General features: G+C 46.4%; 1 protein-coding gene across 3 annotated transcripts in view; it reads right to left on the reverse strand.

The window, feature by feature from the left end:
- GMEB1 (glucocorticoid modulatory element binding protein 1) overlaps positions 1-27,701 on the reverse strand; it is a 921,206-nt gene that overhangs the window by 635,982 nt on the left and 257,523 nt on the right. The gene's annotated exons all lie outside the window — the stretch shown is intronic.

The following is a 27,701-nucleotide window of genomic DNA, read 5'->3' on the forward strand; positions in this document are numbered from 1 at the left end:
CCTGCAGGTTCAGTGATCCTGGGTCGTGATGAAGGATGGCGCCTCCTTCCCGGGTAAGAAGATCTGTGTCTGTCGGCAGTTTGACTGGGGGGGGGGGGGGGGGGGGGGGTCGCTGACATGTTCAGAAGGTCCGGGAACCAGATCTGCCTCGGCCACGCCGGTGCGACGAGATTCATCCTGCACCGGGACCATCTGAGTTGACTGATGAGTCGCAGCAGCAACGGCAACGCATACAAGAACAGGCCGTCCCAGGGGAATGAGAATGCATCGTCCATGCTCCCTGGCTGGGGAAACCTGCTGGCGAACCTCCTGCACTTGGTGTTCATTGCCGTCACAAACAGATCAGTTTGGGGATTGCCCCATAATCGGAATAGGAGATCCAATTTGTCCTGCCGAAGCTTCCACTCATGGAAAGAGTGCAGCTCCCTGCTGAGCGAGTCTGCAATGGTGTTCTTTATTCCTGCCAGTTGGAAGGGTACCAGGAACATCCCCTGGGCCACGGCCACAGTGCCACAGATCCTGCGCTTCCTTGGATAGGGCTGGGGATCTAGGGCCCCCCCTGCTTCCGGATGTAGAATATCGTGGTGGTGTTGTCGGTGAAGATCCTCACCACCTTGCCCTTGAGGGACGGGAGTAAAGACTTGAGGACCCAGAACAAGGCTCTGAGCTCTAGGACGTTGATGTGTAGTGACCTCTCCTCCGGGAGCCAAAGGCCTCTTGTGTGGAGATCTCCGGTGTGCGCTCCCCATCCCTCCAGGGAGACACCCGTCGTCACGGTTTCCTGATGTTCCGGGGTCTGGAAGTCCATTCCCACTGCTAGATGCGAACGGTTGCCCCACCACCAGATCGCTTGGCGGAAAGTCTCATTGAGGGAGATCTTTTCTTCAAAGCTGCCCGCCGCTTGCATCTAACAGGCTTCGAGGAACTCCTTCAGTGGCCGCATCCGCAATCTGCACAGACGCATGAGGTAGATGCACGATGAAATCATGCCGAGCAGGGACTTGATGGACCTCACCCTGGCCACTTCTATGGTCAACAGCCATTGTACCTTGCCCGGGATGGCCTCCATCCTCTCCTCCGACAGTGAAGCAACGGTGCCACTGTGTAGAGTCTGGCTGCCAGGAACAGGGCATTCTGCGACGGTACCAAGTGGGACTTTGTTTATTATTTATAATGCGCCGGAATACCCTAGGGTAACAGGGCGCAGCAGATACAGGAATATGCAAAACTTAGTTGCAGACAATAAAATATATACAAGGCATAAACACAGTAATAATGAAGGCAAGCAGGAATATATAGATATATACAGTAAACAGTTGTGTGTCCAGTATGTCCAAGTGACGAAAGGGAGAGGCGGAACCTGGCTCAGTATGTTTAGACAACGGCTGTCTTCAGCCAAGACATCTTGGAACGGAGGTTTTGGTAGGGTAAGTCCGTTCTAAGAGTGGGTGGTAGGGAGTTCCACAGTTTAGCCACTTTCACTGGGAAGCTATTACCTCCTATGGTAGAGCGTTTGTAGTTAGGGACGGAGAGGCAGTCTCTGTATGCTGTCCTTGTCGGTCTCAAGGATGTCAGTCTGAAATCTGTTGATCAGATAGATGGGGGCCATGTTATTGAGGGACTTGTGGGTGAGTGAGGCCGTTTTTAGGGAGATTTTGTCTACGATAGGGGTCCAGTTGTTCTGCTGGCTGTGTGCTGTGATGTGGTCTCTTCTTGAGATGCCCAGGGCCGCTCTGAATGCATTGTTCTGGAGGGTTTGTAACTTGCAAGTAGTGGCTTTGGAGGACCCAAGATAAAGGGCGTTACAGTAGTCTAAACGGGATAGTATGAGGGCTCTGGCCAGGGTCAGGCAGCTGGGGTCGGATAGAAAAGGTTTGGCTGTACAGATCAATTTACATGTGTAAGCCGTGGAGGAGGCTAGTGAGTTCACCTGTCTGTTAAAGGTGAAGTTGGAGTCCAGGTAGAAGCCCAAATTTTGACGATTGCCTCATTCGAGCAAACTTTGCGAAGTTGATCGAGAATCCCAGTTCTGTGAGCAGACGGACGGTCTTCGCTGTGTGATCGATGGCGAGTTCTTTCAACTTTGCTCGGATGAGGTAATCGTCCACATATGGATATACGTGGATCCCTTGCAGGCGCAGCCGCACCACCACCGGTGCCAGGCACTTGAAGACCCTTGGCACTGACTTCAACCTGAAGGGCAGGGCCTTGAACTCGTAGTGCCGTCCTCGGACCACGAACCGTAGGAACTTTCGATGTCCTTTGCGTATGGGGATGTGGAAGTAAACATCCTCCAAGTCCAGCGACGATAGGAAGTCGCCCTCCTCCAGCTGTCCCAGCACGTGCTGAAAGGTGACCATCAGGAACATATGGGACTTGATGTATTTGTTGAGGCGGTGAAGGTCCAGGATGGGTCGCCAACCGCCAGTCTTCTTTCGGACGAGGAAGTACCGCAAGTACAATCCGGAGTGCCAGAGCCTCTTCGGGACGCATTCTATTGCGCCCTTTTTTAGCATTGCTCGTACCTCCAGAAGTAGCTGTGGCACATTGTTTTCCTTCCTGGCCACGGGTGGTAGACGGGGACACTTTCTTTGGAATTCCAGAGTGTACCCATTGGCCAGAGCATCCAGCACCCAACAGTCGGTGGAGATGGACTCCCACGCGCTGACAAAATTCGCCAGCCAGGCTCCCACCGGGGTGCTCGGGTGGGGGTCCGACGTCATGGCCGGTTCAATTTTGCTTACCCGAGGCCTTGCCCCCGATGCCTCCTTGGCGACGACGACGACGTCCTCTGGCCTTGCTGCGGCCTCTGTAGGCCTCCTGCGAAAACGATCAGGCCACTTGGCGGTACGATGTGAAACCGCCACCAAATCCTTTGGAGGCACCTTGAGACCTGCCTCCGGGGGTCCGAAAAGGAAGGCTGCCGTTGATGGAGACAACCCAAGGCTCAGGCAGTCTCGGTGTCTGCCTTGATGGCCTGCAGTGACTCATCTACTGCCTTTCCGAACAGGTTGTTCCGGTCGAAGGGCATGTCCAGTACCCTGGTCTGAACGTCCTGACGGAAGTCAGTGGCAAACGCTGTTTCCCATCTGGCAAAAACCAGTGTCTGCGATGTCCATGGCCACCGTGATGGCGCGATCCGATGCCACCTCGCCTTGCTGTGGAATTTCAAGGGCTTCCGCCCTCTTATCATCTGGCAGGAAATCCAGGAGGGGAGTGATCTTGAACCACAGCTCCCTGTCGTAGCGTGCCACGATCACGTGGGCGTTGGTTGCCTTGATGGTTGTCGCCGCCGCCGAGATGATACTCGTCGTCCCATAGCGTCCAGCTTCTTCCCCTCGCCGTCCGGTGGGGAAGTGGAAGTTGATGCAGTCGCCCCTGCCGATTTCTTCTTGGCCGCCGCGGAGACCACTGAATCCGGGGGCAGCTGAGCTCTGAGCGACATCGGGCAGAATCTGGAACCCGGTACTTCTTCTCATACCAGTCCCTCTTCGCAGGAGCCGTAGACGGGTTCTTGAGCAGCGATAGTTCCTCGTCCCAGTTGTCGTCTAGTATCGGGACTGAGAGGACTGTCTACCAATGACGGGAGGCCAAGAGGAAGAGGAAACCCTCCTTCTGCTCTACGGTACAAAGCTGGAAAAGCTCAGATGCCCTGGCGATCATGGCGTGAAAGGAGCCAATTTCGTCAGAAGGAGAGGCCCGGACAGGGGGTGATGGGAGATCCGTCCCGTCATCACCACTGTCGTTGTCCATCCCTGTCGTCGCCTTCTCCGTTCCCGTCTTATCCCTCGGCGGAGGCGACGGAGGTGAAGGCTGGCAAGGACGGGGTGGATGGATTCGCCTCCGCTTGTTCGGTGGGCTTCCCGAAGGTCCAGGCGCTGCTGCATCGTCCGCTGGGGGTAAGGGCAACCTCGTCCTTATCTCAGTACACAGGGTCTGGATGGCCATCAAGATCCCTCCTGTGTTGTCCTGTGGTGTAGGCATCGTTTGCGACGGGGAGCGACAACTGGGGTGTGGGATCCTCAGTCTCCTCCACGTCGGCTCCACCGTTGCTCTCTACGTCAGCCTCGTCAGGATCCCTCCCGTAGGACCGGACATCCTCGAACTTCTTGTCCAGGATCTTTGTGACGCCAACCAACTCTTCGGAGGTGGCATCTGTGACCGTTATGGCTACCGTGCCCGGGGTTTCACGGGGGTCTTCAATAGGTTGAAAAGATGATTTCCTCCGGGGTGGCAGGGAAACTAGTCCCAGGAATCTGTTCCACTGGGATAGCCTCCACAGGCTTCGCCAGCACCTCCACGACTCCTTCAATCGAGGCCTTCGCCGGGTGAATCAGGGCCCTCACGAACTTGCCCGCATCTGGGGCCTTCACCTTAGGGGGAGGGTCACCACCTCGCCCCCCCCCTTGGCTTTCTCCGTTGGGATCGTCCAGGGCTTCTCCCGAAGCTTACCCGGGTTCTCCGACTTCCTTTTACCCCCCGAGCCAGAGCTTTGGCTCGTGGTTGATGGCTTGAGGGACATTGCGCCCTGCCTGGCAGCCGAGGAGCCCGAACCAACAGCGCTCCCGGTGCCCGCAGAGTCGCGGTGCTTTGCCTTTTGTTGGGCCCCCATCGCCAGAGCGCCCTCAAAGATCTTAGAAGACTGCTCAGACTTCTTCTCACCTGCTGCTGGGCTCTTCACATCCAGCCAGTCAGCGAGTCGTTTACAACGGTCCTTCATGGTCCGGACAGACATGTTCTTGTCTTGAAGAACGCACAGTCCTCCTCTACGTGCGATTTGTCGGCGTGAAGGCAATAGAGGCACCGGGAGTGCTCATCCTCAAAGACATTCTGCAAACCACACCCAGGGCAGTTCCTGAACGGGTTGGATCCAGTAGGCGTTGCGTCTCCTTTGTCCTGGGCCATGTCCACGCGGGGCAGCCCTCAAAGATCTTCTGGAATCCTCCAACAAGAGAAACTATGAAAATTCGCCCTCGAGGGGTGTAGAAAAATTCTGATACGGGTCCCCGTTGATCGGAAGAAGAATCGGAGCTTGAGGCTCGAATTGACTAAAAAATAAGAGAAAACTCTTAGAAAAAGGCAAAAACGCATTAAAAGCTCGAGATCTATAGCACGAGGACTCCCAACACTTGAACGTGCAGTAAAAATCTGAAGATAGCTGCCAGAGGAGGGGCTTCGGTAGAGGGCAGTCATTGGCTGGGGGCAGTATGACCCAGAGACCAGTGATTGTTTATTAGTAGAAAGACCGTTCAGAAACGAAACTGAAACTGATTTTATTTTGTTTACCAAGGATTCCCAGCCCGACGACGGGGAATATTCATGAGCATGTGAATCCATGCCAGACCCCATGCTGGAGAACCTCAATTCCCTATGAAATACATCAGGCTTATACCAAACTGCCACCTCGACCACCAGGTGCACAAGGGCGTAACCCACAGTTGCTGCAGCCGCCAATTCCCCGACAGAATGCCATGTATGGGAGTAACATGCCAACAGCCAAAGCAGTGCCAAACGGCACAATCATACCTTTTGGATGCGTGAGCATGATGGGGGCCAACTGCTTCACATTCCAAGGTACTAACACATTCCCTGACTAGGACAGCCAACAGAGAACTCTTGCGTGCCCAGTCCTGTCCATGACAGTCCACCCCGACGAGGAACACTTGGTGGATGCTGAGATAGGCAACAAGCAATTCATCTTCATGGTTGACACAGGTGCCACTAAATCATGCATCAGTGAGGGAGGATTCCCATTATAAGGTAAAACTCTTGACACGCAGGGCTTCTCTGGGGCTGTTGCCATGGTTCCCTATTCAAAAGAACTTGACATTAAAATAGGAGGAAAAGTGGTGCGTGCACCTTTGTTGTATTCTTAGAGTTCCCCCTTAGCAGGTTGGACATGACCATCTCTTTCATAGACCGTGGGGTAGTGTGTGCCACCCCCGGCAGGTGTATCATAAGAGCTATGATTATCATGCACGCATGGGGGAGAGGGAAGAGGCCGTAGTTCGCGGTATTCCTGTGGACCCAGATGTGTGTGTGTATAACATAACTATGCTTCTTGAGGCTGTGCCCCAAATTGGTAAGGCTTGCTGGTGATGGACATCAGACTTTTTGTAGCCTGTGGTAACCCCTGAATTAGTGGCAGGAACAATGCTGTCCCTGGATCTGCAGGGTCTCGTAGTATCAGTGAAGAGAATTGTTGTCATAGAGACTGGTGCGAATGGCACAGTGTTACACATTGACCCAACAGTGCCTCTTGAAGTTACTAAGATTTGTTTGAGGACAGACCAGAAGATGGCAAAATTGTGCTAGCAATTTCCATCCCTTGTGAGATTAGGTGCAATATCGAAAAGTGCAACATCCCTTGATGGCTCTTTTGGCACCACCCGCTTTCACTGACAGGCTTAGAGCAGGTCACTGAAAGACTATGGACGACAAATGCAGGAGACGTAGGGCCGCTGCCAGGAGTGACCCTGGTACAGATAACAATGAAGCCAGGCACTGTTGCTGCCCCGAGTGAAACAACACCCTCCATCAAGAGAGGCTGAGGGCATACGAGACACTATTGTTGCCCTGCTAAACCAAGGAATAAATTGTACCCTCCACCTCCCCATGCAACATGGCAATCTATCAGATAAAGAAAACAAAGGGGGGTGGGGGAGTTTCAGGATGATCCAGGATTTGTCCACGCTTAATGATATTGTACAGGCAGAATTTCCAGTAGTTCCAAACCCTGCGACAATACTTTGCAACATCCCCGTAGGTAATCCATTTTACGGTAGTGGATCTTGTAAACGCCTTCTTCTCTGTTCGCCTTGACCCCAACTCACAATATCTCACCACGTTTACACATGGGAGAATGCGATTTGAACACATAAGATTGCCTCAAGGGTACTGCAAGCGCCCCAGTATTTTCAACAGGATCCTACATGCAAACTTATTTAACATTCATGTTCCTAGTACCCCGCAAGGGATACAAAGTTGATAAAGCCAAATGACAGTATTGCCTCCAGGACGTGCTCTACTTGGGTCAATTAATCTCTGTGAATGGCAAGAGAATTATCCGTGATATCACAGCTGCTATGTGCGCCACCCCACAGCCCAAGACAGGGAGGTAAACGCAGAAATGCCTTGATCTCTGCAGAGCATGGATACTTGATTGTGCAGCATACACCAGGCCCCTCCTCGAGGCCCTCAAAGAAGCACAGAGTGGGGGACAACAAAATAGTGTGGACAGAGGACTTGCTTATGAATGTCAATGGCGTCAAGGAATTTATATCGGCAGCGCCAGTGCTAGCAACCCCAGACTGGACGCAGGAGTTTTACTTATTTTCTCACTCCAATGGGCAACTATTGACCATGTTTTGACATAAGAGCGCCATGGGCCATGAGCCACTGGCCTACTACAGCGGTATGTTAGATTCTGTGATGGAGGGCCAGTTTGCTTGCGAGCAGGCGCTCGCTGCTGCCTTTGAACTTGAAGAGCTCTATCATCATGGGATGCTCCATAACACTTTATATCGAGCATGCAGTTTTTGCAATCCTAGAGCAATCAGAGACCCTAACCAGACTGTGAGCATCGGCCAATGAGGTCATTCTATCAAGTGCAAGCATTCATATTGTTCGGTGCAAGACGCTAAACCCGGCGACTTTCCTGAAAGACATGTGCTCTGATGAGGACTTGTCCAACCATGACTAACATTTGAGGGAGGGCGAAGATGACATTCCAAAAGCACATGACAGACTACTCAAGGGGTGGGGGGGAGAAGAGGTCTTCGTTGACGAGTCAGCTACAATTGATCAGCACACGGATGGAGACACTGGTGCAGCGGTATTACGCTTGGTGGATGGGGAATATGAAACACTAGTGCAGAAAAGACTACTGATGCACTTTTCAGTGCAAGCTGCAGAGCTTATAACGCTTGTTGAAGTTTCACAAGCATCCCAGGGGTGTCATGTGAGTATCTACTTTGATTCGGCATACGTCACCACAACATGCATGCAGGTTTAGCGCGATGGAAGGGGGGGGGGGTTCAGGAGGGTGAACAGTTCTCACGTGCAACATACTGCTTTATTAGACAAAGTAATACACTACTGTGCCTCATAACGATGTCCGCGCAGTTCCAACGACGACTCCTCTTACCTATCAACGGGTAGCACATAGAAAAACTACACCGTTCTACATGCGCTGGCGGCTCCTAGATGCACTTCCTGGTAGGCGATATCAGTGGCTACACCGCTAGGAACACATGACTCTGTTTCCATCACGTGACTTGGTCGTACGCAGTTAGGCGTACACCAACAGCTGGTCGCTGCTTCTAATTATTGCACGTTTGCTAAATCTCTGAAGCTCGGCTCTTAGAGTCATTTCCCTACATTTGCAGCTCCTCTACTATCCAAGGAGCGGACTACGTTTGGATATGCTTATTCTGTTCCAAACGGGACTTTCCTGGTGGTTTCCTTCTTGGCAGCATTCGTTGTGTTGCTCACCATTAGTAACTCTTTCGACTTGGTTCTACGACGCGGATACTTTCCTGCTCGCGTTCCTCCCGGCAGTATTCTGTGCACTGCCAGTTACTGGAACGCACTCACGGCGGGTCTTCCAATCAAGTAAGCATTCCTGCTTGCGTTCCTCCCGGCAGTATTCTGTGCACTGCCAGTTCCTGGAACGCACTCACGGCGGGTCTTCCGATCAAGTAAGCATTCCTGCTCGTGTTCCTCCCGGCAGTATTCTGTGCACGCACTCACGGCGGGTCTTCCGATCAAGTAAGCATTACCTGCTAATCTTTCATTCAACCTGATTATTGAACTGGCGTTTCCTCAAGCAGTATTGAGGTTATTATTTCTTAAGTGACTTTGTTTGGTTGGCACTGTTTCTCAAGCCGTATTGGGGTGGTGCCCAACATATTTGGTATCAGGTTTATTTCTAATGGGCACTGGGACTTCCACCTAAGAAGGTAAACCAAATTCCATTGGGGGATTAGAACTCTATTCCCAATTACTCAGTGCACAGACTTTTGGGACGCTATCCAGGAGTGCACCAACCAGACACTAGCACGATCCCCGTGACGTTCAGGATTGGATTCCTTACTAACCTTCCCTTCCTTGACGTTGATTCCCCATTGGATTACCTGGCGTTCTACATGGATATTCTGGCTTACCCCAAAGGTTAGTGAAAAGGCAGAAGGGGTGTGAATAGAGGGAGTTATAACAACATCGTATTCATAGCGGTATCCGTTTCCTCACAGTTTGGTGTTCCTTCCTGTTCCTGGCCCTTTCCATTGATCATTCACTTGGCCTCTAACTCCTGTCAGACAGAGGGCTTTATCAATTGGAAGGTCTGATATTGATCAAGTCTCTGTAGTGGATCATCAGTGTGTGTTCAGAACCCTACCGTTTGGACATTTCATCACGTATCCTTTTTACGGTCTGACCTTCATCTTGTATCCTTTTATAAAACAAGGGGGGAGTGTACCCACCTGAGGGATCGGTTCATGACATACACGCACAAACCCAACTAACGGTAGTGGCAGTCGAAAAATACACCACCCACACAAACTACACAAAGTGTCACTCAGTAACGCTGCTGCGGATGCAGCGGCGAAGAAAGCAGCATCTCCCGGTCCCCCAAATATCAGAATAGCCTGCGTGGACACTCAGCACTAGCATTACCCTACAGTGCCCTACCGCTGAGCAAATAATTGAGTTACAGGGTTGCGTATCGCAGGAGACATACACTTGGGTTAAAAGAGGGTGCAAGCAGCCCCTGACAGATTTGTTATGGAGGCAAGACATTTCAGGAAAAGCAGTAATGCCACATGAGTTATTACTGGTCGCATTCGACCAGTTGCATCATCCATCTTGTGTTTCTAAACAGCACATTGTAGCGGTCATAAAAGGGGGACTGGTTTGTTCCAACCTCCAGGAATACTTGACTAACATGGTCATACACTGCACCACATGCCTAAGTTACAATACAGGACTCCCGTTAAGAACTAACAGAGGTACCATGGCCCGCCCTGGTGGCCCATTCCACGAATTGCACATTGATAATGCAGACTTGGGGGAAAGGTGCAATGGATCCAGTTACCTCATTGTGGTAGTGTGTCCCTTCTCCAGATGGAAACAGGGCTGTGTGCACATTCAGATGCAAAGTGCGCTGCAAAAGGTTTGGTACGAGAGGTTTTCCCCTCGATGGGATGTGTGCGATGTATTAAGATCCGATAAGGGCACACACTTCTTAAATTAACTCTTTAAGGACATTTCTGAATTATTGGTCAACAAGAACCAGATGTGCACCATTTACCACACCCATGCCAACAGCCTTGTCGTATGCATAAAGGGCCTATTAAAAAGAGTAAATTGTCAAAACTTTGCACCACTTTAAAGAAAAATTGGGTGCATTACTTGCCACTGGCATTATTCAGTATGTGCACGCAGCCCTGCAAAGAGAGAGATAGCTTGCTCTCATCTCTTCTTGTTCTGTAATACATTTCTTTTACAGGTGAATTTTGCAATCGACCCTACTGGATCAAACAACTCTATGTTAGAATGAGTACTGTGTATGATACAATGTTAAAAGTTTACTATTGATATATATGTGGAGTGCATTATATTGCTGCTCTGTTTTTTGTGTCTATGGGGTGAACATATAAAGGGGGGAGAAAGTAATTCTGGTTTTAGTAATGCCAATTCTGCTAATATTTTACCAACATACACCAGTATGGTAAACATGTCTTCATCGCTAGAGCAATTTGGGAATAATACCACTGTTATTAGCACAAACTATAATGCCACTGTTCTCAGCATGAATGCCACCCAGGATAAAATGAAAAGGCTTACCAATATAGCTACGTCCTTATTCTTTCCTAAGAGGTTTTGTAACATGATTCTTAATTCAAGCTTTTCTTCTATTGCTCCACAAAGTATCGTAGTAGCACGTTCCAAAAGACAAGTTAAAAGGGCCAGGTATGATGCCTATAGAGAGGCCTAGGTCTGGACAGAATAGAAGATGTGCACCATTCAGAACTTTCAAATAGCTGGTACACAGACATACGCTCAGTAGGGTGAAAAAGAGTGAATGGAAGCTACATTTTTTCATTGATACCCCATGCATCGGGGGAACCAAAAGGTATTGCTATCACAAGAATGAGCAATTTTAGAGGCTCAATGCCTAGTTCATCTGGCACTGTGTAGGTTGCGAGGCACTTTCCAGGTGCAGAGTGTGTAACTAGAAATTATGGAAACAGACAAATTATTGTGCGCTCAAAATGATAAAAGCATCCAGCGTCTGCAGAGGCCATATCTGAAAGGGGAAGGCGTAAAGTATGCAGCGAACAAGTGGAACGAAACAATGACAAGCTGCATGGCAGGAGGGCTACTGGGGTTCGGAGAAGAAGTGCTGGCATGAGTGAATACTGCATGTGCATTATTCTGGAACTAACATCGCAAAGGTTACATGGATTGACGTAATGGAGAAGCCAGTAAAGGTGCAAAAAGAAGGAAGAGTGCAACAAACTTTATTTTTATAATGAAGGAACTGACTTCTTAGGGCCAATCAAAAGTGCAGCAAGACATTGTTCATCCTAGATCTCAGAAAAGGCACCGCTGCACTAATGGACTATTATTGGGTGTATGGACAGCAGGCATTCTTGCACCTCCCACGATAACCTTGCGCTCATTGGTTACGTTGCCCTCAGCACTGCTCGTGATCCCTGAAGATCATCTCACAGTGGGATCGAAGAACTGGCTTACCCAGACACTGAGTGCAACAGGGGGACCCTACCAGAAGTCCAACACAGCCCAACCCACCATCTTCTGTATCCGGCCTGAAAAAGAAAAGAAACAGATGCTGTGCAGAAAAAGAAGATCGCATTACAAATCGCTAGACTATTTGAAAGAGATACCAGATGAATATAGACTGTTACGCAAAGAAGAAACTTACTTCGGATCCAGACAGTTGCAAATGCCAAGTGGTTCCAGATCGTGCAATGGGAGCTCAAACAGTTGGCAAATGACTCAGAACAAGGACTAAATGCAATTAAGGTTGAGATGCGTGCCATAAGAAATGATGACCGTTCAAAATAGATATGTGCTCGACCTGCTAACGGCATGGAAGGAGGGGTTTGCCACAAAATCTGAGATTTCTGTTGCACATTCGTGCCTCCAAATGACACTGAAAACAGCACCATGACGCTAATAGGAGCACTGCACACCCTCGGTTCGCACAAGCTGGCATACAAAACCATGACTGGTTTGAGGGTATTTTTGCTTGGGCTTGGGGGGCTGTCGTGATGATGCTGGTGCCCGTTCTCGTGTTCGTATTGGTCCTTTTTTGGCCTGCCAACTAGGACTCTGATGTGCCAAACAGTACCTAACAGTGTCATGATCTAATGCACCTCACGGTGCAAACCACAGTGCTGCCCAACCAGATGACACAATTAAGCTATGCATGGTGCAGATAGAGCAGCGCTTACACCCTCCTGGCACCATCACTACACCCCCATCTGACTCCGAGCACCATGTTGAACATTGGGCTGATTTAACAGGAGATGGAGGCTGTGTATATACGACTTGCACACTTAAGGAGTATGCCCAATCTGGCAAGAGTTTAAGCCACGTATGCAGAGTATGGGTACCCAGGGAGGGAACGCCACCATACTCAAGAGGCCGACAGATTGGAAAATGAACAAAGATTGAAGGAGGAGGTGGAACGGGTAGCGTGCAAATTTATTAATGTAGAATTAAAGGGGGGAATGTTGGGAAGGGGACATGCTCTTCCCACACCCGAGGGCGCTTTAGGATAAGGCAAAGACCGCTGCAGGCACTGTAAGAGACCAGGAGGGAGGTGGGTGTGCTTAAGGTTTCTGTACGATTACATTATTGCATGCTTTGTAGGCACAACACATGTGAGAATAGCAGCCATTTTAGATATTAGTAGCCATACTGTGGCACAAAGCTTAAACATAGCACGGCAGTCAGCACAGCTGGCCTAGGCCGCAAACATGAGGAGGGGAATAGGTCGTATCCCACACACCGACGGGAAAGGCCAGAGCTGCACAGCCCCATAAAACCCTAATTGTCCTAAAATGTTGCCAACCTTCGCGCCCTGGGAAGAATGTGCCCTGCAAGGCCACAGGAGGAGGCCCGAGTGTCTGTCTGAACGGTGCGATTGCATGAGGAGGGCACGGGCCTCAAACCCCCACAAGTCCCAATCCTAAATTATAGCACCGTAATGCCCTGGCTTTAGAAACCCTAAATGTCAACGTACCAGATAACAGACTACCGACCATAAACTTGTTGACCCCCGTTCGATCAAAAAGATCAGAAAGCAGGGCTTTCCTGCCTTCACTTCTAGGTCATGTGATTTGTGCTGCGAGGTACAGGGAGGGATGAAATTATAGCCCAAAACAAGGGTGGGAGACCTTGGAGAGGTGCCAGTCTGTCTGGGAGCGAGTGAAATGAGCGAGTTAGTGCGACCTCAGCTTTCCCCCCTGGGCCCTTGTCTGCTCATACCAGGTGCTTTGTTACATAGATAAAGATGTATCGTTTAGTTTGCGAACATAGGTCAATTACTCAGTTTCGCCCTAATGACGGAGGAAACATTGCTCAGGTGAAGTAAGCTGTACGGACGGGGCTGGGACCAATGGCCTGGCATCCCCTATGGAGCAGGCTGTCCATGTATAGGGTTTTACCAACCAGCCACAGAGGGATTTACTGCATGTAATGACATCACTGGCAAAGACTTGTACCCTCAATAAGGTTCTGCTCATGCAGATTTTGGCAGAATGTTCCACGGCAGCAGAGTTCTTTGTTGGTGCATCTATTTTTGTGGACATAAACCTTGTTATCCTTGCAAGAGGTGTATTGGACTTTTCCCCTTGTGGGTTATAGTTCTTCTGGTGTGAGCATCTCAGTGGGGCAGTCCTATAATATCTGAAACTGAAAACGCACTGTTTGCAGTAAATGTCAAATGAAAGGTTCACTGTGTGCGACATGCACCATTTTACAGAAAGCAATGGTAAAATGTTGATCACCAGTGCCTTTCACTTCGGTCGAGTACATAAATAAAGTTACACAACCTGCATGTCTACTGGAAATGTAAAGACTTTGTGAGGCACACAGTGTTAGGTATGGTTACCACCCAGTTAAACCAGACTCTCACAATGGTGAGTGTGACAGAAAGTCAAGTCTACACCATGTATTTATTTAAACATATACCCTTTATTATAAAATAAAGCATTAGGAAATCACTACAGCTAAATTGGGTACTTTAAAATATAATCAGTGTCTTAAAAACAGTAACTAAAAATAGACAAACATTAAAAACAGCAGCACCCAATTGTACAGTTTAGTAAAATGCACAAGATATTTTATGATCCATAAAAGTGTTACAAACAAGTTCTTTAGAATTGTATTTTATTGCCTATAATGTGAACCTAGCTAGAGAAGCAGAGTGCTTGCCAACAGGGGGGGAGGGGGGGTAACAGAATTGGGCTAGATATTTTATACTGAAGGACTACATTTTTATTCGTCCGGCAGGTGTTGTTGAAATAGCCATGTTTTTAGTGTGTTGCAGAACTGGAGGATGGTGGATGCATTTCGAGCCTCTGCGGGATGGAATTCCAGATAGTTTGGTGTGGCTGGAGAAGGACTGCTTGCATGTCTATTTACGGGTTTAGACGCCAAGCTTTGGATGGTTTTGCTATGTGAGGCGGGTGAGCCTCCAAAAGGCATGGAGCGTATGTTGATGTGATGTTTGTGACTCCTCTGTGGGTGATGCATGCAGTAGTGAATATTATCCTGGTGGGGAGGGTAGCCAGTGCACCTTGTAGAGTGTAGGAGAGAAAGGGTCACATTTGCAGGTGCTTGTATGAGACGGCTGCAGGCAGATGGGCCAGATGCGCAGCTGGAAGCCCAGGAAAGAGGCAGTTTTGTCGCGTTGATGTGCAAGATCATGAGTTTGGCACACAATGTGGAAGTCATGCAGAAGAATGAAAAGTTTGATCTAGGGGAGAATGGAGATCTGTAGCCACGCGGTTTGTACTTTTTTACTAAGTGCTTTTGGAAGGAAATGCGGTCAACAATGAAGCACAAGGATTCTTAGAAATCAAACATATTAGAAATCCAAACAGTGTGGTAAACCCCATCTAAAACAGATATTCATTGTCACCTGTTACCAGCCAAGTAAAATAACTCAGTACTTAGTTTAAGACTGTCCCATTGAACTGTGAGGAAAATATTCAAACCAAGTCCTTAAGTAGTTTGCCATTATAATGAAAAGTAAGGATTACCAGAATTTTTTAGGTGCTGCAGAGGAGGCAAACTTTGGTCTTGGGAGGAAATGCTGAGATGGAGCAAAGTTCGGTGCGGCTTACAGCACAACTGCAGGGGGAGCCCGTAGGCCCAAAACGACAAGACTAGCAGTGGAACCGAAGTTAGAAGACCTCAGTGATGAGATATTGGCTATTTGGAGCAGTCAAGGAAGAACAGAAGTCATGGGTGCAGAGGTCAGTTTGGACTTCCAGTTTTAGTCTTTGTCATGGTGCCGTCCTACTGCAGAGTTTGTAGGCAGAGCCCTTAGAGATGACTGGGCGTTGAAAATGTTGGAAGACCCCTTTAAGTGTGTACAAAGAGCTGGAAAAGAAGGAAGCAGAAAAAGGAAGCACAAGATGGACTCTTTAAAGTAGGTCACCAAATGTTCTTGAAGAAAGAAAAAGGGATTCAGGAGAGGATGCAGGAAGGACGATCCTATGAGGAGGAGGAGCTGCAGAGGTTGAATGAGAGCATTCCATGAAAGAGAAGCTACGTTTTGAGGAGCAGAACACTGTCACTCAGGTGCCATCCAGGCAGCAAGGACCTCCACTTCAGTTCCAATGAGTACCATGGGTACAGGAAGCTTGAGAGGAGATCCAAAAGACAGCAGGCATGAATGTTCCAGCACTAACTGCTAGATGGAAGACAAGGAAGAGTATGAAGCAGGATTCCAGTGCACGAGGAGGCAGAGATTAATAGCTAAAGGGCTCAGGAGTAAGCAGAACAGCCTACCTCGAGTATCTACGAGAGATACTGTGAAGTAGATTTTCATTTTTATGTGAAATCCCCTTCACATGCGAGTCCCCTGGCACATTATGCTGGATTTGTGGATGTTTTGTCAGTTCTCCTGAGTGATTGGGAACCTTTTTCCACACTCACTCATTGAAGTTTTGCAGCACAAAGCACTGTGTTCAATGTTTCTTGGAGCCCTTGGATTTAGCCTTTTATTTTCTGCTATTTTCCTTGTGAAAACAAGTTCCCATGGGCAGGGGGATATTTGAAGAAGTCTTTTTATCTTTTCTATTGTGAGATCAGCATAGGCCACCCTTAATGTGGAGTGCTCAGGTGTTACACTGTATCCCCTTCCTCACTGCTCCTGTAACATTTTGGTTACAGTGACAAGCTAATCTGAATGGCTGTTGGGAGTGGCTTTATCCTACCTACATTTGTGTAATTGTTACTTCCAGGCTGTACTCACAGACGCGGCAGTGCACAGAAGGTCCACCAATGGCTCAAAATGGTGGTTTTCTTTATTTTGCCAATTCAAAATGGCTTGCCCTTTCTTAGAAAAAAAAACTCAAGGGGAAACAATTATGATTTGGATAAACCTCTGCAGGTATAAAGACCTTCCTGTCACATTCAATTGCATATCACACAAAACAGAAAGAGGACTATGGTTGTTATTAAAAATGTCTTTAGTTGGCAATACTAATATTGTGTTACCTATTCTGACCCTGGCCGGAAAAACACCCTTACCCTACAGTGTGTTCTGTCCCTAATTTGAGAGTTGGGTAACGCCCATCTAAAAGAGGATAGATAAGGAGGGAGAAACTGACCCGACAATGGGTTGTTGATCAGTATTGCCAGAGTGGTGTAAGGCTTTTCCAGATAGAGACGCCTACCAGAGGCCTAAAAAAATGAAAAAAATGAGTGTTTGGCTGAGCATAAAAACAGGAGATTTCAAGTGCTTTATTCACCCTCTGTGATGTGTGCTGTCCCCACCCATCTATATGCTTGCATAAGGCAAGCGTCAATTGTAAAACAAAAATGATAAGAATAACAATTATTCGTTATATTCCTGATTTCTCGGCTAGATCTGGATCGCCATCTTTTTATCGGGAGACATCTTTAAACTTATCTACAGAAAACGGATCATAAAATTTAATCTACTGAATAGAGAGCCATTATTTCATCATGTAGATCATAGGCATTATAAGTGGGTTATTCTTGGCATGTGTGTTTTCGGGACATCCATGAGTTCTGAGGACGACCGGTTTCGATGATGTAGGTCTTTCAAATCATCTTCTTCAGGACCGATTTCTTATTCTGTGAGTCAATCTTCTATCCGCCCGATGTGGCGGTAGCCCATATCCCACCTAGGGAATATAGAGACCTATTTCAGGGCCGGGTTCGGAAGGCCAATGTGATTTTATTTAGTGGTCATGTACGTTTAATGCTATACACCCATTGAATTGTGCATAGACATTTGTCAATGGTGGCCCTGCACTAATTGTGTGAAGCACACCCCACACTCGCAGTGAGTCTCTCCATACATTTCATCAATGTGTGTCGGGGTAGGGTTTTGTGCCACCCGGGCCCCAGAGTGGATAACGGGAAAGGTGGGACAAAGCCACTGTATCCACACCCATATACAGTCACACACCTCCATACCGTAATTTGTTTAATGGATACCTTAGAGACTTCAACATTCACTTTCTCTCCATTTCATTTGTAGGTGGTCTCAGTGATATGGTTGGGAGCCCCCAGGATGTTATTGCAGGCTCAGTTGCGGTCCACAGTGGGCTATAGAGTAGACAGAATATAAAAGGGAAGGTTATCCTCTCTTGTCTCAGAGTCTGTATTTGCATGTTGTTATTTGTGTGTACTGCACCACATTGGTGTTTTTGACAACCTCCAGAACAGGAGGTATGAAATTTCTACAATATAAGCCATTGTGCATTTGCAAAGCTTATGGGTTATGCAGTATTGATTGCTCGTATAACCCAAACTGCATGCAGCCCAGCTACTCCGCTTTACGTGCTGTTAGTAGGTGGTCATACAGGCAGACAAAACGCTACTTCGAATGCTGCAGTGATAAGCTACGGTCCATATTAAAAAAACCTGTTTTATTCGGGCTGTGATGTGCGGCACGTTAGGGTGTCTCATGGGGGTTTTAAGACTTACAGGCATTTATGGCTGATTACTACGAGCAGAAAGGACATCTTTTGAAAGCGCGAGCAAGAACCCGACTCCTACCTGCTGCCTCATCTTGGTCAGCTCGTCGAAGCGAGGCTCCGATTCGGAATCTCACGTATCTGATTGAAGCTTCTACGACGCTAGTTGTCTTTGCCTGCTTCATTAGAGTGTTTAAACAAAAGAAGGACTAGCTTGTGGGATACAGTCGCCTCCACCATTTTGCAATGGTCTCAGTAGTATGTAGTCTATGTGACTAATGAATTGTATTCCTCGTTTTGCAAAAAGATTTGCAAACAAGTTTAGTTATTTTGTTTAGAATTTGGAATGTGCTGTTCTGATGTTTTGGAAGGTTCCTAGATGGATTACCAAACCAAATAGGCACAAGCCGAAAAACAAAAACAAAGGTAGGACTAGCCATTAGAGCCCCTTTTTGCGCCGGCCATCTTGGGATGGTCTCATTGTGTATGAAGTAATGGGGCTGATGGATTATGCCCATTCTATCAGAGGGAAGAGAAAGTGCTGCACTTTTTGATTGCTATGTATTTGGTCACACATTGTGTACAGTACTGAGTGTTGGTGGTCTCTGGATTAAATAAGGTTGCCCCAGTGATGCAATGCCTAACACATTTTGTGGAACATTTTATGAACGTCAAATCGTTACATTGTAAACAACGGTCTAAAAGAGGAAATACAGTGTCCAAGCGGAAAATCCAGTTCTTTTCCCTTTTCAGGAGGGTGCTGTTAAAATTGCCACCCCTGAGGGGCCGTTTGATCTTCTCTAGGATAGTACAGCTGAATTCTTCTGCTGTGTAGTTTTTGTTGATGAAATGAGCCACCATCGGTGCAGTCACTTTTTTTGTACGGATGCATGACTTGTGTTCAATTAGTCATTTTTGTACTGCTCTGCATGCCATGCCCACATACTGTAGATTGCAGGGGCAAGTGATGAGATAAATTACCCCTTGCTATTGCAATTACTAAATTGCCTATGTGGCCAGGGTGTCTTCCACCTGATTTCTATACTATGACTTCTCGTGGTTTGTACACACATAACACATGCCCCGCAGGGAGAATGTCCAGATGGTGATGTGGTCCCCCATAGGGTGTTGCGATTGTCCTCGCGTCTTGATTCTTTCAATGTGTGTACAAGCCTGTCTCTGATGTTCGTTCTTTTTATTGCAAAAAGTGGTAAGGGTAACGTTTGCTTGCCGGTATTGAGAATGGGCCATAATTTCGTAATCTCTTGAGATTATTGAAGGCAGGCGAGTAGCTCAAAACTGCAGTGATTTTGCCCGGGGTAGTCTCCTTCTCATGATGCTATCGAGTGGTATCTCGAGAGATATTTCTTGCTCTTTTCCGTGTGTCACTAACAATCTTCTTAGGGTACCCCCTAGATATCAGTTGGTTCTTCAGGCCCGTTGATTGCATATGAAAGTCTCTGATGTTGGTGCAGATACGACGGTAACGCAGAAATTGCCCAAAGGGTAGGTTGTCCCAAAGGGCCCGTGGGTGGTAGCTAGTCTATGCAAGAAGGGCATTGCGGTCGGTGTTCTTTTTATACACCTTTGAGGTCAGACGCCCCTCCAGAGACATCAGATGTGAGTCCAGGAAGTGCGTTTCCTTTTTGGCTAATTCCATCGTGAACTTTAAATGTTGATTCCGGGCGTTGATCCATATATTGAACTCTTCCAGATCCGTTTGGGTGCTCTCAAAAATCATGAAAATGTCATCTATGTAACGCTTCCATGTGTTTGTGTGTCCTCGGAATGGGTTTGTGACGGAATATATGTGCTCTACCTCAAAGTATTCTACATAGAGGTTCGCCAGGCTGGGTACGAAAGTCGCGCCCATCGCGGTCCCTGAGATTTGTTGGTAGTATGTATCATTACATATGAAGAAATTCTTTGTCAGGGTGATTTCCGTAAGTTCCGTGATGAATGCCACTTTTCCTCTGGGTAGATGTCTGGCCTCCAGGTGTCTTCTGACCATCTCTATGGTTTCCTGTTGAGGTATACTAGTGTAGAGTGCCGCTACATCTAGAGTGGTCAACCACTGTGTCTCTTCATTGAAGTCAGTGAATCGACCAACAATAGCATAGCTGTCGAATCCTTTACATATGATTCCATTTTAGGTATGTCGTCCCTAAGGCATCCATCCACATATTGTGAAAGTGGTTCTAGGATAGATTGTATTCCTGAGACTACAGGTCTTCCTGGGATAAGGGTCATCCCCTTATGCACCTTTGGAAGAGCATAAAACGCTGGAAGTCTGGGATATTCAGACATGAGGAAGGCAGCTTCATTTGCTGAGACGAGGCCCTCTGCCTCTGCTTCGTCAACCACTGGAGCGATCAAGGCTCGGATGGAGGACGTAGGATTTGCTGGTAACCGTCTATAGGATTTCTCATCTGTTAGCAATGTGTTCACCAATTGGTTATATTTTACTCTGTCCATGATGACCGTTGCTCCGCCCTTGTCAGCCGGTGTTATGACAATCTCAGAATTTTTTGCTAGCGAGTCAAGTGCCTATAGATGTTCTTTGGTGCAGTTGTCATGGGTGAAGGGTAGTCTCGTCTCCACCTCTTCCAGCTTCTTCAAAATTGCTTGTTCAAAGGTGGTTGATTCCACAGTACGTCTATACGATGGAGGAAGGAAACGGGACTGTGGTCGTAAGCCAGTCCCTATGTCAGATGCTTCGATTTTTCATTGAAGAATTGTTTTAGCCTTATTTTTCTCATCAATTGAGTTAACTCAATGCGTGTCTGGAAGGCATCATACCTGGCTGAAGGGACGAAGGAAAAATCGAGAACTAGATTTTCCGCTTGGACACTTTAAACAACGGTCTAAACGAGGAAATACAATAGAATGATTTGGCGTTCATAAAATGATCCACAAAATGTGTTAGGCATTGCATCACTGGGGCATCCTATAATCTAGAGACCACCAACACCTCTTTAAATACTGAGTTCCAGAATATATATATATATATATATATATATATATATATATATATATATATATATATATATATATGCGCCTTGGGTTGGATCTGCCTACAGTACTGTACACAATGTGTGACCAAATACATAGCAATCAAAAAGTGCAGCACTTTTCTTCCCTCTAATAGAATGGGCATAGTCCATCAGCCCCATTACTTCATACACAATGAGACCATCCCAAGAGGGCCGGCGCAAAAGGGGCTCTAATGGGTAGTCCTACCTTTGTTTTTGTTTTTCGGCTTGTGCCTATTCGGTTTGGTAATCTATCTAGAAACCTTTCAAAACATCAGAACAGCACATTCCAAATTCTTAACAAAATAACTAAACTTTTTTGCAAATCTTTTTGCAAAACAAGGAATACAATTCATTAGTCACATAGACTACATACTACTGAGACCATTGCAAAATAGCGGAGGCGAAACTGCCTCCCACAAGCTAGTCCTTTTGTTTGAACACTCTAATAAAGCAGGCAGGCAAAGACAACTAGCGTTGTAGAAGCTTAAATTGGATACGCGAGATTCCGAACCGGAGCCTCGCTACGACACACTGACTGAGATGAGGCAGCAGGTAGGAGTCAGGCTCTTGATCGCGCTTTCAAAAGATGTCATTTCCGCTCGTAGTAATGATCAGCCATAAATGCCTGTAAGTCTCAAAACCCCCATGAGACACCCTAACGTGCCGCACATCACAGCACGAACAAAATGGGTTTTTTAATATGGACCATAGCTTATCACTGCAGCATTCAAAGTGAATTTTCGTCTGCTTGTATGATCACATAATAAACAGCACGTAAAGCGGAGTAACTGGGCTGCATGCAGTTTGGGTTATCCAACGAACAATCAAATCTGCATAACCCATATGCTTTGCAAATGCACAATGGCTTATATTGTAGAAGTTTCATACCTCCTATTCTGGAGGTTGTCAAAAACACCAATGCGGTACAGTACACACAAATAACATGCAAATACAGACTGAGACGAGAGAGGATAACCTTCCCTTTTATATTCGCTCTACTCTATAGCCCACTGTGGACAGCAACTGAGCCTGCAATAACATCCTGTGGGCTCCCAACCATATCGCTGAGACCACCTACAAATGAAATAGCGAGAAAGTGAATGTTGAAGTCTCTAAGGTATCCATTAAACAAATTACGGTATGGAGGTGCGTGACTGTACATCGGTGTGGATACAGTGGCTTTGTCCCACCTTTCCCGTTTTCCACTCTGGGGCCAGGTGGCAAAAAAACCCTACCCCGACACACATTGATGAAATGTATGGGGAGACTCACTGCGAGTGTGGGGGTGTGCTTCACACAATGGGTGCAGGGCCACCATTGACAAATGTCTTTGCACAACTTAATGGGTGTCTAGCATGAAACGCACATGACCACTAAATAAAATCACATTGCCCTTCTGAACCCGGCCCTGAAATAGGTCTTTATATTCCCTAGGTGGGATATGGGCTACCGCCACATCAGGCGGATAGATGATTGACTCACAGAATAAGAAATCGGTCCTGAAGAAGATGATTTGAAAGACATACATCATCGAAACCGGTCGACCTCAGAACTCCTGGATGTCCCGAAAGCAGACACATGCCAAGAATAACCCACTTATAATGCCTATGATCTACATGATGCAATAGTGGCTCTCTATTCAGTAGATCAAATTTTATGATCTGTTTTCCGTAAATAACTTTAAAGATGTCTCCCGATAAAAAGATGGCGATACAGATCTAGCCGAGACATCAGGAATATAACGAATATTTGTTATTCTTATTTTTGTTTTACAATTCACGCTTGCCTTATGCAAGCATATAGATGGGTGGGGACAGCACACATTACGGAGGGTGAATAAAGCTCTTGAAATCTCCCGTTTTAGGCTCTGCCAAACACTAATTTTTTAGGCCTCTGGTAGATGCCCCTTTCTTGGAAAGCCTTACAACACTCTGGCAATACTGATCAACAACACATTATTGGATCAAAGTCATTTTCTCCCTCCTGATCTATCCTCTGTTAGATAGGCGGTACCCCACTCTCAAACTAGGGACAGAACACACTGCATGGTAAGGGTGTTCTTCCGGCCAGTGTCAGAATAGGTAACACAATATTAGTATTGTCCTTTCTTAGTCCTTCTGACGTGCAGTATGGGGGAGGCCTTTCACTTTTGTCTTCAGCGGGTTTCCATGGGGAAGCCCACCCAGGTGCCAGTGTGTCTGAGGACAGCAAACAGGGGAGAACTCCAAAACGCTGCTGTTCTTGGTCTTCTACTGTGCCTGCCTGGAACCAGTTCCAAATGGGAAGTTGGATGTCCTGAAAGGAAAGCCACCACCCAGAGCTTGAATAGTGCATGGGTGCGGATTGGCGAGGTTCCTGCATAAGAGTCGTGGATCCTGAGACTGAAGACAAGCGGACCACTGGCACTGAAGTAAAGAGGAGGAAGAGGAGGAACAAGAGGAGGAGGAGGAGGAGGAGGAGGAGGAGGAGGGACGCCCGCAGCCACTTTCAGATGACCAGAGATGCCTTCTGTGTAACCGCTGCTGTCCGACCCCTTCTTCCAAGCGCCACGAGAGCCCTGAAAAGGATGCATCTCTCCCTTAGAATGGTGGGACCAATCAGCCTTGAGACGTCCAGCATTTCGAGCCATCCCATGACGAGCTGTGACCTTCACGGGTTGCAAACAGCCAATATCCTCGGATCTGTGGCCATTGTACAGTGCATCACCTTCCGAAGATTGAATCCTCCTGGAACTTTGGTGGACTTCTTCCAGACCTCCAGAGGCAAGTTTCTACTCCTTGGAATCCCCTTACTGAGTGCTGGACTAGGAAAGCGAGACAAATCGACTGGGCGGTAACTGTTCTTCACTGTTGCTTTGGAAAAGGAGTCAAAATCATAGATCCCCAAGAATCCTCTGTTCAGAGCCTCTTCACTCGACTGCTGCTGCAAGATCCACTCCAGTGTCCCTGGTTTCATCTGCCGGACGAAGAATCCGGTGACCTGGTCTGCTGTTGGTACATCGTGGGAGCGTCGTGCTGCATCCTCTTTTTCACGCTGAAGGTACTGCGAGACTCTTGGTAAAACTTAACTAGTGTTACTTTGCTGCTCCTGTGTTGCTGAAGTGCTGATTCATGTGTTTTGGAGTTTGCCCATACGCATTTGCCCAGGCCCAACGCCTGTGTGCCTTCAGGGAGCCTTCTCTGAAGTCCCTGACCCTGTTCCCCAATGCAGAGTGTTACTTACCTGCTACTGAGCACTTCCTATGGAACTTAAGACTTTCTACAGCTTGTGCCTTACAACTTTTGCCCTCCAATCTGACTCGGACACTAAATAGATAGGGATGGGCTTCTAAAGTGCTAGCCCTCAATGAAATAATTAGAAGTATTTGCCTGCTTTATGTTGGTTTTGTTCATCCATTTGTACCTGAAACAGATATACTAAAAGTTATTACAAAAGTATTTTACTTACCTTTTGAATTGCATAATCCCATTCAACAAGTATTACTAAACTGATTACTTACTGTGAATATTGCTTTGGTTATTACTTCTCTTTCTTAATCACCTTACCTTAGTCTATATATAAAATAAACCATTATGTTTTATATAACTTTAGGATTGTTTCTTTGGCATATGTGTAAGTTCTGTGTACCTCCTACATCCCTTCCTCCCTCATAAGATAAGCCTGGCTGCTCAGCCATTGTTAGCAACATACTTGCGTGGTTCAGACCTATACTAAGAGTTGGAGCCCTGTGTCCCAAGTGCGAGTCTTCTAAAGCCCTACATAAGGTGGACAATTGTAAAACTAACAGAAATCTCTCCAACATCTTGCAGCAGGTTTCAAGATATGAACCTGCAGAAAGGTCCCGGCTCTTCCTATATATACACAACCACAGTGTGGGGGTTACAAAGAGCCACCAATCCACAGCCGTGCACCTTTCAAATTTGTGGCTCGCCAAGCTCAAATTTCATAGGCACACACAAATGACGGCTGAGGTGTCAGAGACCCTAGCCAATTGAGAACCAGACCCCATTCACACATAGGAACCTTTGAGAGATCTACAAAGAGCACACAGGCAGAGTGTGCAACCTTTTACATTTCACATGCACTCATCGAGTGCTCACAAAGTCTACTTGCCCACTCGCATAGTCAAATAGATTTAATGAAGGTCAAGTACCATTTGCAGGGTATGTTTGACACTTAACATTTACTTTGTTTGCAGTAAACATTAAAAAAGTTTCACTTTGCATGGCTAACCTCTGGGTGAAAAAAGGGTGCCAAAAAAGGGGGCTTGGAGTGACATGCACTATTTTACTGAAAGCGCATTTCAATTTTGTGTCAACCATAGTCATGGGTCGATTGCATTTCTCTTAGGTAAACTAAGTTACTAGAACTGCAGGTCTATTGCAATATTCAAGAAGTTGCAAGCCCTGGCTCTGCTCACTAATGTCTTATACTTCAGCGGTAGACAAAAATGCTGTATTGCTGCTCATTTTATATCTTGGGTACAAATAACTTCTGGTAACATTGAACATATTACCACAGCATTGCTAATCAAATGGGCTTGCTTGCAAATCAAGAAAATATTTATTCACAAACTGCTAATCCATTTTTGGAAACCAATATATGCCTTGGATAAAGTTTTTCCACACGTATCCATTTTATTAAACAACAAGGGTGAGATAAACGCCTCGCTATCCCCAAACTAAATGAGAATTTCCCTAACTATTAAACTAAGGATAAAGGAAAACCCTAACATCAAAAGGTATCCGTCCCCCACACTTAACAAAATCATACGGGTCTCATATGGCTATTCAAACTCAACAAAATAAAAATGTTATTCAAACAAACTTTATAACCATGCATTCTTGTAACCAGTATCCGATCCCCTTTCTGCAGGATTAATGCAGGATTTTCCAAATTAAAGTTCCTTTCAAAGTTCTGCTTTACATGCCATACAGTTTCTTTCACTCGTCTTCCTCTTGGCACATGGATTGTCTTATTACTAAACAAGATTTCTCCCTCTTCAAAGATGATTATCTAAAGTTTCCACAAGCTATTGCTTGATAAACCAAAAAGTCTCACACTTCCAGTCAATATTTCAATATAACATTTCCTATTTGAAGAACAACTACTTTATTTTTTATTAAAATGGTCTGTTTGGATGCCAAACTTTTCATTATCTTAAGAAGTTTCTACATTCTCATTTGTTTCATGGCTCTTTTTTTGAGACATTGATAGCTATCCAGAATTGGATGATGGTAAAAATTAATGATTTGTCGTTGCCACTGAGAATTTGCGACCATCTTTCCTGTATGTCCATCTGTTTCGCTGATATTCCGAAAAAGTCCCAGAACAAGTTTCTATTCTAAGTCAATGCATAGATGCCATCACAATGTGAAACAGTTTTTCAGTAATGTTTTCTTGGTTACAAAATCAACAGTTTGAGTTCATTGTATCCAATTGTTTGGTTTGTTTTGTACTGTCGTGTCGAAAGGATGTTAAGATGAAATTGCAAGTGAAGATCTCGGATCTTTTGGTCAGAAAAGCGAGGTAGATAGGCTAGTAGCTCGTTTAGAGCTCTTGTTTCCAGTTCGTAGCTCAGGTATCATTTGTATTGAGTTTGTTGGGCTTGTGTTTTGATCCAGTCGTTTCGCTGTATTTTACGTTTGGCATATTGAGGTGTCTGTGTCAGCATCTCTTCTGAGATCTCTTCACGTTACATCAGTTTCTCGACTTTCGTTGGCCAATGTTGAAGTGCTGTCACGTGCATCGCGCTTTTTTTTAACAGAACATCTCTACTGCAGGAATTTGTTCATTGCAAATTACTTTTCTGTACAGGTCGATTTGTTTCCACTCAATTATTGAATGAGGGATTGTAAGGCTAATTCATACTGTATTCTCGGCATCAGAAAATTGTACGGCAGCACCAGGGTTTTTCCTCCAAAATATTGCTTCGTACAAATGCCACTTAATATGCTGTTGATTGATTAGAGTTTCTCCAGCATAGGTAAGTATAGGAACAACGTTGTTTAAATAGAGCCACAACTTGTTTCAGTGAGAATTTGCCAAACTTGTAGTGAAAAAAACGAACTTAGCCTGCAAGTGATAGGGCTTTTGTTTTCCAAATGATCTTTCCATTCCTGTTCGTTTCCAGATTAGTTTAACATTGCGCCCAGATATTTAAAGGTCCTCCTCTGAGTATAACTGTTGGGTTTCTTTGTTTCTTCCTTTTTTGGTTTATCAATGTCATCGGTTTTGATTTCGCAGTGTTGATTTGTAGCTCGTTGTCTTTCATATAGTTTTCTAGGTTATCAAGGCTAACTTGGAAGCCGGTTAAGGTTTTATCTAAGATGATGTCGTCGTCTGCGTAAATGAATGTTTGTATAGGTTCATTGTTCATCTTCAGAGGGTTTGTCGCTGAGTCTTGAATTCGTCCGACAAAGTCTGGGGTGTAGAGGTTATATAGGGACGCTGC

This window comes from Ambystoma mexicanum, chromosome 11, assembly GCF_040938575.1.
Source record: "Ambystoma mexicanum isolate Mex_15411 chromosome 11, UKY_AmexF1_1, whole genome shotgun sequence".
Lineage (NCBI taxonomy): Eukaryota > Metazoa > Chordata > Amphibia > Caudata > Ambystomatidae > Ambystoma > Ambystoma mexicanum.